Source organism: Lactuca serriola, chromosome 9 (assembly GCF_051521515.1).
Source record: "Lactuca serriola cultivar US96UC23 chromosome 9, Lser_US96UC23_V15, whole genome shotgun sequence".
Classification (NCBI taxonomy): Eukaryota; Viridiplantae; Streptophyta; class Magnoliopsida; order Asterales; family Asteraceae; genus Lactuca; species Lactuca serriola.
The window spans coordinates 214,517,485-214,529,685 of NC_136416.1; the positions used below are offsets into that span (position 1 = coordinate 214,517,485).

General features: G+C 40.5%; 1 pseudogene; it reads right to left on the reverse strand.

Annotated features, from left to right (window-relative positions):
- Positions 1-11,795: 11,795 nt before the first annotated feature.
- Positions 11,796-11,913, reverse strand: LOC145077384 (5S ribosomal RNA; annotated as a pseudogene).
- Positions 11,914-12,201: the final 288 nt, after the last annotated feature.

The window sequence follows — 12,201 nt, forward strand, 5'->3', positions numbered from 1 at the left end:
ATTAAGTTCTATGTCAAATAAATATGAGACCGAGAAACCAACTACTAGACAAATTGGTTCCATAGAATTGTCCGCATGATATCTAAACAGAGGACTGTACGTTCCCTTATCTAAAGGACAAGATTGATAAGATCAGAGTTTGACAGCGTCTTTGAGAGCTACGATTGCTAATCGGATTATGCTTGTATAGTTACTAGACTTATCCAAGTGGTAGACTGTTTGAATAGTGTCTAAGGTTGCAACTATATTAGGCAACTATATGACCCGGTTGAGCATGGTCCTTTTGGGTTGCCTTCACCATAGCAACTTGACAAGATGATTTATAATGAGAGAAGAAATATTATTAATATATTATGAGAATAATATAAGGAATAATAATATTGTTATTTGATTAATATAAGTCATAAATTAATTAGGAATTAATTTGGTGACTTAAAGAGATTAATTAAATAAAAGGGGCATAAACTGTCAATTGTATGATAGTTGTACTTTGGGCTATAATCCTTAATAGATAAGGGGTGGACGATTTTAGGGTTAGGATAGACCTAGAAATCGTCCAAGGCTTATCATAAGGAGATTGGATTGCTTAGAGGCTAAGTTATCCAATTAGGGTTTAAGGGTGAAACCCTAGGAGCCTTACAAGTATAAATAGACCCATGGGGTCAAGGAAATCGACACTCTTGCCTTTGAAGAAACCATGGCCGACTTTCCTCTCCCTCCTCTCTCTCTCTTTCTCTCTAATCATCTTCTTGCTAAGTTGGTGTTTGTAAGCCATTAGAGGAGTGACATTTGTGACTCTAAGCTCCAAGGACAAGAAGATTCAAGCAAGCAATTCAAGGTAATCTTTTAGATCTGTTTTCTTGTGTTATTATACTAGATCTATAATCAAAAGTCTTGGATACATTGCATGTTCAATTAGAGAATCCTAGATCCAAGCATTAGGGTTTGTATGTGCACATAGGAATGTTCTTATGGCTAAAATGCATCACATACGGCCTATATGCGCAAGTTAATGATAGATTGACCAGGTACGAGTCCTGTCATGAACTTCGGGCCAAGGTTGCCCAGGAGGACGAGTGAACGTCCTACCATCCGAATAATTTTAGTCGCGTAAACCAAACCCTCATACTTCCTACCGAGCTAAGCAATCGAGGAGCACTACAACAGGCCCTATGCAGCGCTCTGAGGAAAAGTTATTACTGATGACTTAAGATAGCTAAAGACGTACGAGGTCAGCTAGAAAACGCATGACCTCAAACTAGGAGTGGTAGTGTTCGCCCTAGAGGTCTAGAGGCACCATCTCTACGACACGAAGCATACAATCTTCACCGATCATAAGAACCTAGAAGGCGCGGACGGCCGGGCATGTTATCCCATGAACCGGATCTGGACACTGAGGTTGATGGATTCATAAATAATGTCACGAATGAAGCACACGAAAAACTCGCTACTCCCCTTCATACAGGCTCGGAAAAAATGTTTTCGGACCTCAAAAAGTACCCTCAGTGGGCGAATAGGAAAGCAGACATCGTTACACATGTAGGCAAGTATCGTACTTGTGCCAGTGTCAAGAGACAATAAAGGAAGACTTCGCGTCTCCTACAACAACCAGTGATACCTGAAAGGAAGTGGGATCGGCTAACCATGGGCTTCATAACCAAGCTACCCAAGGCAATGGATGGTCTCAATACCATTTGGGTAACCATCGACAGACTGGCCGAATCCGCACACTCCCTGCTAATCAAAGAAACCAATAGGATAGAGGAATCGACTAGAACGTACATTAAAGAGATTATGCGACCACAGGGTCTATTAATATTTGTTATCTCTAACAGCGATAGTAGATTCGTTTCGTCACCCTGGCAACCCTTACACGGAACTAGGTTGGACTTGAGTATGGCCTACCAACAGCAAACCAACGGGCAAAACGAAAGGGGTTGTTTAAACCTTAGGCAACATGTAAATAGGTTGGGGGATTAACTTCGGTAAAGCGTGGGAATGCCCACTTACCACTTGGCAAAATCGAAATGAATGAGAGTCTCCACTTTGTAGCGGGGAGCATAAAGGCACACATAGAATACACTATCATTTCAAAACAATAACTCCTTTAAATTGACTTAGCTCAAGTTACAATAAAAATTCCAAGGCGTCATTTAATATCAGGCGGATTGGTCCCCGCCATATCAATTTCTTGTACTACGAGAAGCTTTCCCCATCTTTTCTCCAAATTCATGAAGTCCCGGTCAAATTGCTAATTTTGGGACGAAATTCCCTCTAACGGGGGGATGATGTGACAACCATCAAATCCCATTTAAGTCAAAGTCAACTAAAGTCAACAAGTCAAACCGATCGACTCAACTAACCCTTGTGTACTATGGCTTACGTTAGGTAATTACTATACAACTCGCTATGCTAATGAGAAATCATCAATCGAAAAGTTCGTACATCTAGATTCCCTTAACCTAAAACTGTGGTAAGTAACGAACCAAACCGATAAAACAATGTTGCATACTCATCGGGGGTGTGTAAGGTCATTAAACATGGCTTAACGGGGCTTACGGACCTTGCGTTGCAAAGCCAAACACTCACAAATGTCACATACGAAACCTCTCTCAATCGTTTTCACTCTATCTCTCTTTATCTAGAATCTCTCCCAAATCTCTCCAAGTATGTCAAATCTCTCCCAAATCTCTCTCTGTATGAGAAATCTCTCCAAGTATGTCAAATCTCTCCAAAATCTCTCTCCGTATGAGAAACCTCTCCAAGTATGTCAAACCTCTCCCAAATCTCTCTCTGTATGATAAATCTCTCCAAGTATGTCAAATATCTCCCAAATCTCTCCGCGTATGTCAAATCTCTCCCAAATCTCTCTTTGTATGAGAAATCTCTCCAAGAATGTCAAATCTCTCCCTAATCTCTCTTTGTATGAGAAATCTCTCCAAGAATGTGAAATATCTCTCAAAAGTTCCTTAAACTTTTTGTAGTCTTTCGGGCCATCCCGACCCTTAACCAGGTCAAAAACCGCTTAAAACGGGGCAAAAACGGATAAAAAAGACTTAAGGACCCAAAACCCCTCTTAAGGAGCCAAACCCTCTTAAGGACCCGAAACCCCTCTTAGGAACCGAATTTGTCAGAAGCGAACTCGTCAAAAGCGAAGGCATCAGAAGCGAACTTGTCAAAAGCGAACTTGTAACAACGTAAATTTTCAAAACAAATTTTCATTTTTAAAGCATACATTTACTCATAAATATTGTCAAAACATATTGTATCAATTGTTATCATCACAAAACATCTCCCCAGAATCTCAAACATAATCTCCATAAGTGTGTACGAATCATGCCGGCGCCTTCCCGTGCTCATCACTAGTACCTGAAACACATAACACAACAACTGTAAGCATATATGCTTAGTGAGTTCCCCATAATGCCGCATACAACATATACGCCACTCGAGGCTATAATACGACCTTTCGGTCGATGTGTCTCAGCGGGACCCTCCAGTCCCGTAGCTCGTTGGACCCTCTGGTCCGGTCATAGCTCATTGAACCCTCCGGCCCGGTCCATGTCGTTGGACCCTTCGGTCCGGTCTATAACACCATACAGCATACATATAACACATAGCACATAATCTCATACATAACACATAAGACCCTCTGGTCTACACAATATACCACTCAAGGTAACGTATAGTGAGAAGACTCACCTCGATGTCTCGGTAAGTATCTAACTCGGTAGAAATGTGATCTAGCCTCCGCCTAATCACATAAAGACAATACTCTCATAAATACAACTGTACTCAACCCTAAAAGTCAACAAGGTCAACAGTCCAACTTTGACCCGACTCATCGAGCGCACTAGGGCGACTCGGCGAGTCTACACGTGTCCACTGACTCTCTCTTAGACCTTCTCTTGGCACGTCGAGTACTTCCCCTAACTCGACGAGTTCCACCTAGCATGAACCGCGGGGCCACCCCGACTCAACTCGCCGAGTCTCAAGAACAACTCGGCGAGTTCCAATTTGAACTCAGACTCCCCTGACTCTCCCTGACTCACCGAGTTATTCCCCAACTCGGCAAGTCCACTCACTGAGTGATTAACGGGCAACCTTCATACTACTCGTCGAGTCTGTTCTTCGGACTCGGCGAGTTCATGCCATGCACAAACTATATACAACTCCTGAGTTCAGATCTGTACCATACAATCATAGATCTGGCCTCCCCAAGCATGATAATCACGTAAAGTTCGGACCTTGGCACTCATATAACATCTAAATGGTCCAAAATGGTGATTTATCCCCAAAAATGACATCCCAAGCTCATGGCTCCCAAAATGACTCATAAAGCTCCAAGGGTTAAGGCCTCTAGACCTCTTTGGGTCCAGATCCAGAACACAAACTTTAGAAGGGACCAGATGCTCCACTTAATCAACCTCTAAAAGGGTTAGAAAACCCTAACACTAAGAATCAACAGCAGAAACTGAAGAAGGTCCGAGAATAATACCTCAATACAATCTCTATGAGCTCAAAACCCACCAAAATCGCACCTCCTTCAGCCTCCCCTTGCCTTAATCACTTCCTTCTTGCAAGAACACCCACAAAAGGATCAAGAATGGCCTCTCCTTCCTAAAAAACGCTCTAGATCTCTTAGGGATTCTCTCTGGGGGTTGGTGGCCGCAAATGACGGCCCTACGACCCTTTAAATAAGTGTCAAACCCTGGAAATTAGGGTTTCATTAAACAGCATGGACTCGCCGAGTCCACTCATGAACTCGCCGAGTCCAGTTGTGAACTCGCATACGAATCCGCGACCATACTCGGCGAGTCTAGGCGCCAACTCACCGAGTCTCCCCTCAACACCTAAAAATAAAATAACAAAATATAATACCTAGGAAACCGGATGTTACAGAACTTGTCAGAAGCGAAATGCACCATCTCGGACCGAACCCTCTCAGGAACCGAAGGTCCTTTCGGACCGAACCTCGGCCTAGGACCGATAGGCCTCGCAGGAAGATCTTTTTCACCCGGTTTTCGACTAGTTTTGCGTTTTAGGCCCGTTTTTAATTGTTTTAACGCGGGATTTTCACCCAAAACTTTATTTTAACATATAAGGCCCCATATTTATTAATTAATCACGTTTTGGGGGATAAATCTTATCCAAGAAGAGTGGGTGAAGTACAATAGGTGGAGTGTTGAGTGTTCTTTAGTTTATGACACAAGCAACCACCCACACCCACTCCATGACCAGCCACACTCCTTCTACCATACCTAGGTCATGTCAAAGTACTTTGTCATGATTTCCAGCCATTTCCCACGTTCTTAGAGATGGAACCTCCATCCTCTCTCCTCACACTTCATTCATTCTCTCATTTTCCACCAAAAGATCAAACACTTTTCTCTCAAACTTTTTCTCTCTATTTCGAGACTCTAAGGCTGATCATCAAGCTTTATTATACTCTTGGTAAGTATAATTCATCCTCCTTGTGATTATTTCACTTCATTCTACTCAAATCATTGATTTCTTACACAAACTCCATCACTTTGATGTTGGAATCTCGAAAATCTTCAAGGCATCTTCAAGTGTTCTTGAGTTGAACACTTCTCTTCTCCAACATTCATCTACTGAAATCACATCAGGTGAGTTCATACCCCTGTATTTTCATGTTTTCTTAAGTTTTAAGGGTGGGGGGATACAAGCTAAAACACAAATAACATAACTAAACTTTTCTAACAGCCTTCATCAGAAAAGTTGGACTCCACTCACGGACTGTTTTGGACAACTTAAACATTTTAGTTTTCAAAACTATATTGGGTGAAAATAGTTCAAGTTCATAGCTTTAAAATGACAACTTGAACATCTCCATACGATTTTTCGACAATTTATGGTGATTTTTACAAAACTGCCTATCGTTTCAAACATCAATCCGGACCAGTCTGTGATTATGGAATTTTTTACACTAGTTGGAAGTCATTAAAATTCATAATAAAAATTATGAACAAACTAGAATCATTTCCGAAACCCTCAGAATTTACGGATTCTGATTTCGACCTTTGATGATTTTTCTATAAATTTTCTAAGATCAGCAAAAGAAAATGTTAACAACAGAAAAATGCTATCAATTTCATTTCACCTTGTAAAATGTTGAGCAAGGTGTATATCTTTATGTGAATATATGTTTTTGCAAATAAATGACATTTTAACTTAGTATATAGCCATACATCAGTTAACAAATGGAATTTGCTAGATAAAGCATAGAAATAACGATTTGTTATAATCGTAGCACATCTATTACATACAAACATTTGAATAAACTATGTTAAAGTATAGTTCATGTACATTACCACTTTTACCCTTGTTTTGATAAACTATAATAGGTATGGTTTATGTTTCCATTAACACAACAAACAAATTTCGAAAGGTTTTATTCCAACAGAAAAAGGTTTTACACTCATGCACACCACACGTAAACTTGTTAACTTAAATTGTGAGACATTCTCTCCCTGTATGTCCGACTACGGGATCCAAATTCCTGGTAGTTATAATCAGAGTCTCTTGTAGGGAGAACTGATAGTTGTGTATAGATCTATATTGGGTTATACACCCCACACCTGAGCTGCATGCAACAGCTAGCCCGGCAGGTCTGTGGTGACAAGTGTCATTTCAGTTTCGCGACGCCTGCGAAACATCATGGCAGGTTCATTCAGTCATAGTATGGTTATAGCGTCTCACATAGGTAGTTAACAACACATAAAGTTTACGGGGATTTTCATAAATCAAAATTGGTTTTATGTCAATTTAAAATCACTGTTTATATCAATAATTACAGATATTATTGTATATTTTCAGCCTTGGTATTTAAGACTACACACCATTCATTACGGGATTTTTCTCAAATCAGAAAGGGGTTTTACGCCAATTTAATACCACTTTTATATCTTTAAGTATGACAAATATTGGATTTTTCATAACTTCTATGAGGAAAATATTGGATTTTTCTTGGAAAAACACACAACTCATTACAAAAATCAGTTTTCCAAACTTTGTATCTCAAAAACTTATGAACTCACCAACCTTTGTGTTGACACTTTTTCAAAAAACTTGTATTCTCAGGAAATCAGTGAAACAGGAAAAACCAATAGCATTTTGAGGATGGGACGTTGAATCGTCAAACAGTTCATTTTGTCATCATAATGTATTTGATTTGAAACATGTAAACATATACATTGGTGTAACTTTTTCAATTATATTTATGATGGTTGTATTTACTTTGAGCACTATTATACTCGTTGTTGTGATACTATACATGAAGTCCTCCACCCCCGGATGTTTCCGCCATCCTTGGTTTGGGGATGTGACATATTCCATGTCTTAAACCATAAAGTTGCTTACTTGATGGCTTACAAGACTCACATAAGCTCAAACTTCTAAAAACAGCCATCTATTTCCAAGGAGATGGCTAGATCTCATGCATCGCTTCATGAAAGCCTCAAAGATTAAAACTTTACTGCCATAGGGACACTTTGAGCTTCAAGGATAGCAATCCCAAGCTCCAAAATGAAGTTGCATGATAATGGTCCTTCCTTTGGACCTAAAAGGTCCAAACTTCCAAAAACTCCTAGATCTAAGCTTACAAGAGGAAAGTTGGGATCTTTAGACCTCTTTTTGATGCCAAATGAAAGAATGATCCTAGATCCTTAAGCTCAAGGTACTCAAGTTCTCCTTATTCCACTTCTCTATTCTTCTTCTAAGCTTTTCTTCAAAAAAATGAGCCCAAAAGATCAACCACACACAAACAAATAAGTAAGGGATGAACTAGGGTTTTCTAAGAGTGAAGGATATGCGAGGAGGCCAAATGGGAGGCTATAATGGGGTTTATATATGCCTCAAACCCTAAAATTAGGGTTTTGTTATCTGGTCGCGTACGCTGCGCGTACACCTCTCATAACCCGTGCATCAAGTGACACTATGCCCCGCATACGGCTTATGGGCAGCCTACATATCGACCCAAAAGCCAAGAAGGTCCAATTCAAGATGTCAAACTCCAATCATAGCCCAACTAAAACTCAAGAAATTAAATTAATTAATACCTCTAGGGTTGATCGTTACAATACGAGAACTCGACTAACGGTAAGTGGATGTCCCATGCCTTACCAAAGTCTATTACACAACTCTTTTCCAAAAAAAAAGTCTATTACACAAGCCCGTAACATGTCTTCTAGGATTTGGATAGTTCTCTCACTTTGTCCGTTAGTTTGTGGGTGATAGGTTGGACTCATATCTAGCCAAGTTCGCATGGCTTTCTGCAGTGATTGACAGAATCGTGATGTGAATCTGCCATCTCTGTCCGAGATAATAGATATCGGCACCCCAAGAAGTCGCATGATCTCCCGGATGTAAGTTCTTGTCAGTTTCTCCATCTTATCGGTCTCCTGGATTGGCAAGAAGTGGGCAGATTTGGTTAACCTTTCGATGTAACGACGTAAACTTAAAAACAATTTTTGATTTTCAAACACAATAAAATGCATATAATATTCTCAAAATCTCATGTGTATCCAATTTCATCACAATAAAACATATCCCAGAATCTCGAAAACATAATCCTATGCCAATGTGTACTAATCATGTCGGCGCCTTCTCGCGATCCCGAGAACAACCTAAAACACATAACACATAACACGGTAAGCACGAAGCTTAGTGAGTTCCCCAAAATACCACATACAACACATCTGACTAAGGTCACTTCCTAGGCTCTTCCTAGGTTCTCACACTTCTCCGCCATTAGCTGCTGAGAGACTCCTTATGATGCCAGTCATCTACCTCCTTAATATCGTCACGTTCACTTGGTAGCCGAATCCCATCATCGGGAATCCCACAAATCACGAAGCAAGCAGCATTCGGGCATCAAATAACCACGTATAACCCACTTTAGGTGATAACTCCACTTGCTCTAACCATACTCAAAAGATATTACTGACTCTGCAACTTTACCCCTTGCGGGTATCTAGTTTCTCTCCCGATAGGCTCCATAAAGGCTCATCTAGGTATCTCTCCTAGATTACTCCCCTACTCTAATCCCTCTCTACCAGGATTCCTGCTGGATACTCTCACTCAACGCATACTCGAAAGTGCATCACAGATAATAGCAACTCCTAGGCTAAGAAATCACAGATCAGGCCACTCTAGTCCTAAAAGATGAAATACCAAGCCTATCTCTAGCATAGATAATATCTCATAACATTTTTCATAACACGAAAGTAAGGGTATCTTGGGAAATCACCGTTCGGGCTCTGGTTGATTGTCCACACTGCTCCTTTTCATTATTCTCTTTGAAACTCTTGCTCGTTTTTAGAAAATCATTTCTTTTGAAAATTTCCTCAAATCCTCAGTTTGAGTCTAGATTTACCCGAAGGTGCATCCGAATCCTTCAAACCAAGGCTCTGATAACAATTTGCAACGACGTAAATTTAAAAAAAAATTCTTTTTCAAACACAATAAAACGCATATAATATTCTCAAAATCTCATGTGTATCCAATGTCATCACAATAAAACATATCCCAGAATCTCGAAAACATAAATCCTATGCCAGTGTGTATGATATGTGTATTTTTTATATATATATTTTTATGCACTTTATCTTAATATTTTGGCCTTTATTATTCTCTTTTAGACTTAAAAAGTACTCATAATGCTTTGAATTATGTTTTGCAGCTATTCGTTGTCAATAAAGCACAAAAGAAAAGACTAAAGCGGAAACCGGGTTTAGAAGCTAAAAGTAATTAAGAATGCTGGAGCAAGAAGTACGCCCAGCGTAAATAGCAATTACGGCAACCAAATTGACTTACACCCCGCGTAACGTAAGGGTACGCCCCGCGTAATGGCTGGCCTCAGATAAGTTCAATCGTGTAGTAATCCTTAGTACGCCCAGCCTAATCTACTTACGCCAAGCGTACGTAAGTCGGCTACAAAGGTTATAAAAGTCGATTTTCAGCTAACCAGGAGGGGGGATTCGACTACCTACTTAATTTAGTCGATATTAAACTTCTGTTAAGCCGTTTTGAGGGTCTAGAAGGCGGCCTGAAGGCCGTTAGGCTAACGGGAGTAGAGATCGGAAGGGTTGGAGAGCGGATACATGTCGGTAATCATATGGGTTGCTATCGTGACCATGTTTAGCATTCCATTGTGGTACTTTTCTATATTCAGTTTCTGGTTTGGGTGTAAAGACCTTTTACTTTGTGTTTATGATTGAATGAAGCTTTGATTATTAGACTAATTGCTATATTGAATGGTTTATTTATGTTTAATTTATCTTGCCAAGCTTGTTAAAAAATCCTTATGTGTTAATGATGATTATTTTTTGTTAATTGTTAAGTGAATTGAGTTTTATGAACACCCGCTTGATTGCTTGTCTCTTGTGATTTTGATGACCATCGAGATTATGAGTCTAGGAATAACGAATGTGAAACTAGGATAAACTTGAGAATAAGTAAATTAATGTGTGAGCCTTGTTTGATGACCATCAACAAGAGGTTAAATTGAATTAGTAATTCGATTAACTATATTTACAAGTCTTGCTTGATACGAACTGGAAACTAGGAAGCAAGTTAGTTTAATCAACTGATCATTGTTTAAATTGATTTGTTTGCTAAAGGATTAGTTATAGTGAACGCGAATCTAATCATTTTAGGAATCGGTGAACATGAATAAATGAATTTGTGTATGCAATTATCTATGTTTTTAAGGTGTAATTTATCTAAACCAAAGTACCTGAAGAGATTTTCTTTCCTGTTAGTTTATCGAGAGTTGTTAATTGTTATTTTGAGATTTATTAAACCATTTTCTTTATTATTTTTGTGTGACCTGTAACCTATAATCAAATATATTAAATCAATCCACCGTTCCCTGTGATCGACACCCGACTTACCTAAGCTATACTGTAATCTGACTAGGTACACTGCCTATAAGTGCATAGATAGTCTAAGTTTGTTAGGTTATAAATATTAAAATTAGTGGGTACTTTTGTGCACATCAAGTTTTTGGCGTCGTTGCCGGGGAACGGCTTTCAATTAATTTAGTTTATTTGATTATTCGTTAAATAGTTTTTATTTTTAGTTTGATTTTCGATGATATCATTTCACTTGTCGGGAAGGTTCTTGTTGTTATTTGCAGGAATTTGGGATTGCACACATTGCTTGTGTAACATCCCCCTCTGGCACGTATCACAATATTGTCCGCTTTGGGCCACTCGGCACGAGGACTTCCCAGGGGGTCACCCATCCTGGTACTACTCCCGCCCGAGCACGCTTAACTGCAGAGTTCTTATGGGATCTGCTGCCCTCACGGCTTTAAAACGCATTGTGATAGGGAAGGTATCCACACTCCTTATAAGGAATGCTTAGTTCTCCTTCCCAGCCGATGTGGGATCAGATCTAACCCACTTTCACCCCCCATTATAGGGTTCGACGTCCCCGTCGAACACATCGACCCGTGCCCTGGCTCTGATACCATTTGTAACATCCCCCTATGGCACGTATCACAATATTGTCCGCTTTGGGCCACTCGGCACGAGGACTTCCCAGGGGGTCACCCATCCTGGTACTACTCCCGCCCGAGCACGCTTAACTGCAGAGTTCTTATGGGATCTGCTACCCTCACGGCTTTAAAACGCGTTGTGACAAGGAAGGTATCCACACCCCTTTATAAGGAAATGTGTCGTTCTCCTTCCAAGCCGATGTGGGATCAGATCTAACCCACTTTTTGTAACATCCCCCTCTGGCACGTATCACAATATTGTCCGCTTTGGGCCACTCGGCACGAGGACTTCCCAGGGGGTCACCCATCCTGGTACTACTCCCGCCCGAGCACGCTTAACTGCAGAGTTCTAATGGGATCTGCTGCCCTCACGGCTTTAAAACGCGTTGTGATAGGGAGCATCTTGGTTTTCCAAGATCGATCTGAGGTCAGGGTACCATCAGGTGAGAGTGCGGGATGAGGATGTCCAGAAGACAGCGTTTAGGACGTGATATGGGCATTATGAGTTTGTGGTGATGCCTTTCGGGCTCACCAATGCCCCGGCTGTGTTCATGGATCTCATGAACAGGGTATGCAGGCCGATGTTGGATCGGTCAGTGATTGTATTTATCGACGACATTCTGGTGTATTCGAGATCTAGAGAGCAGCATGAGGAGCATTTGAGGGAGGTCCTTGAG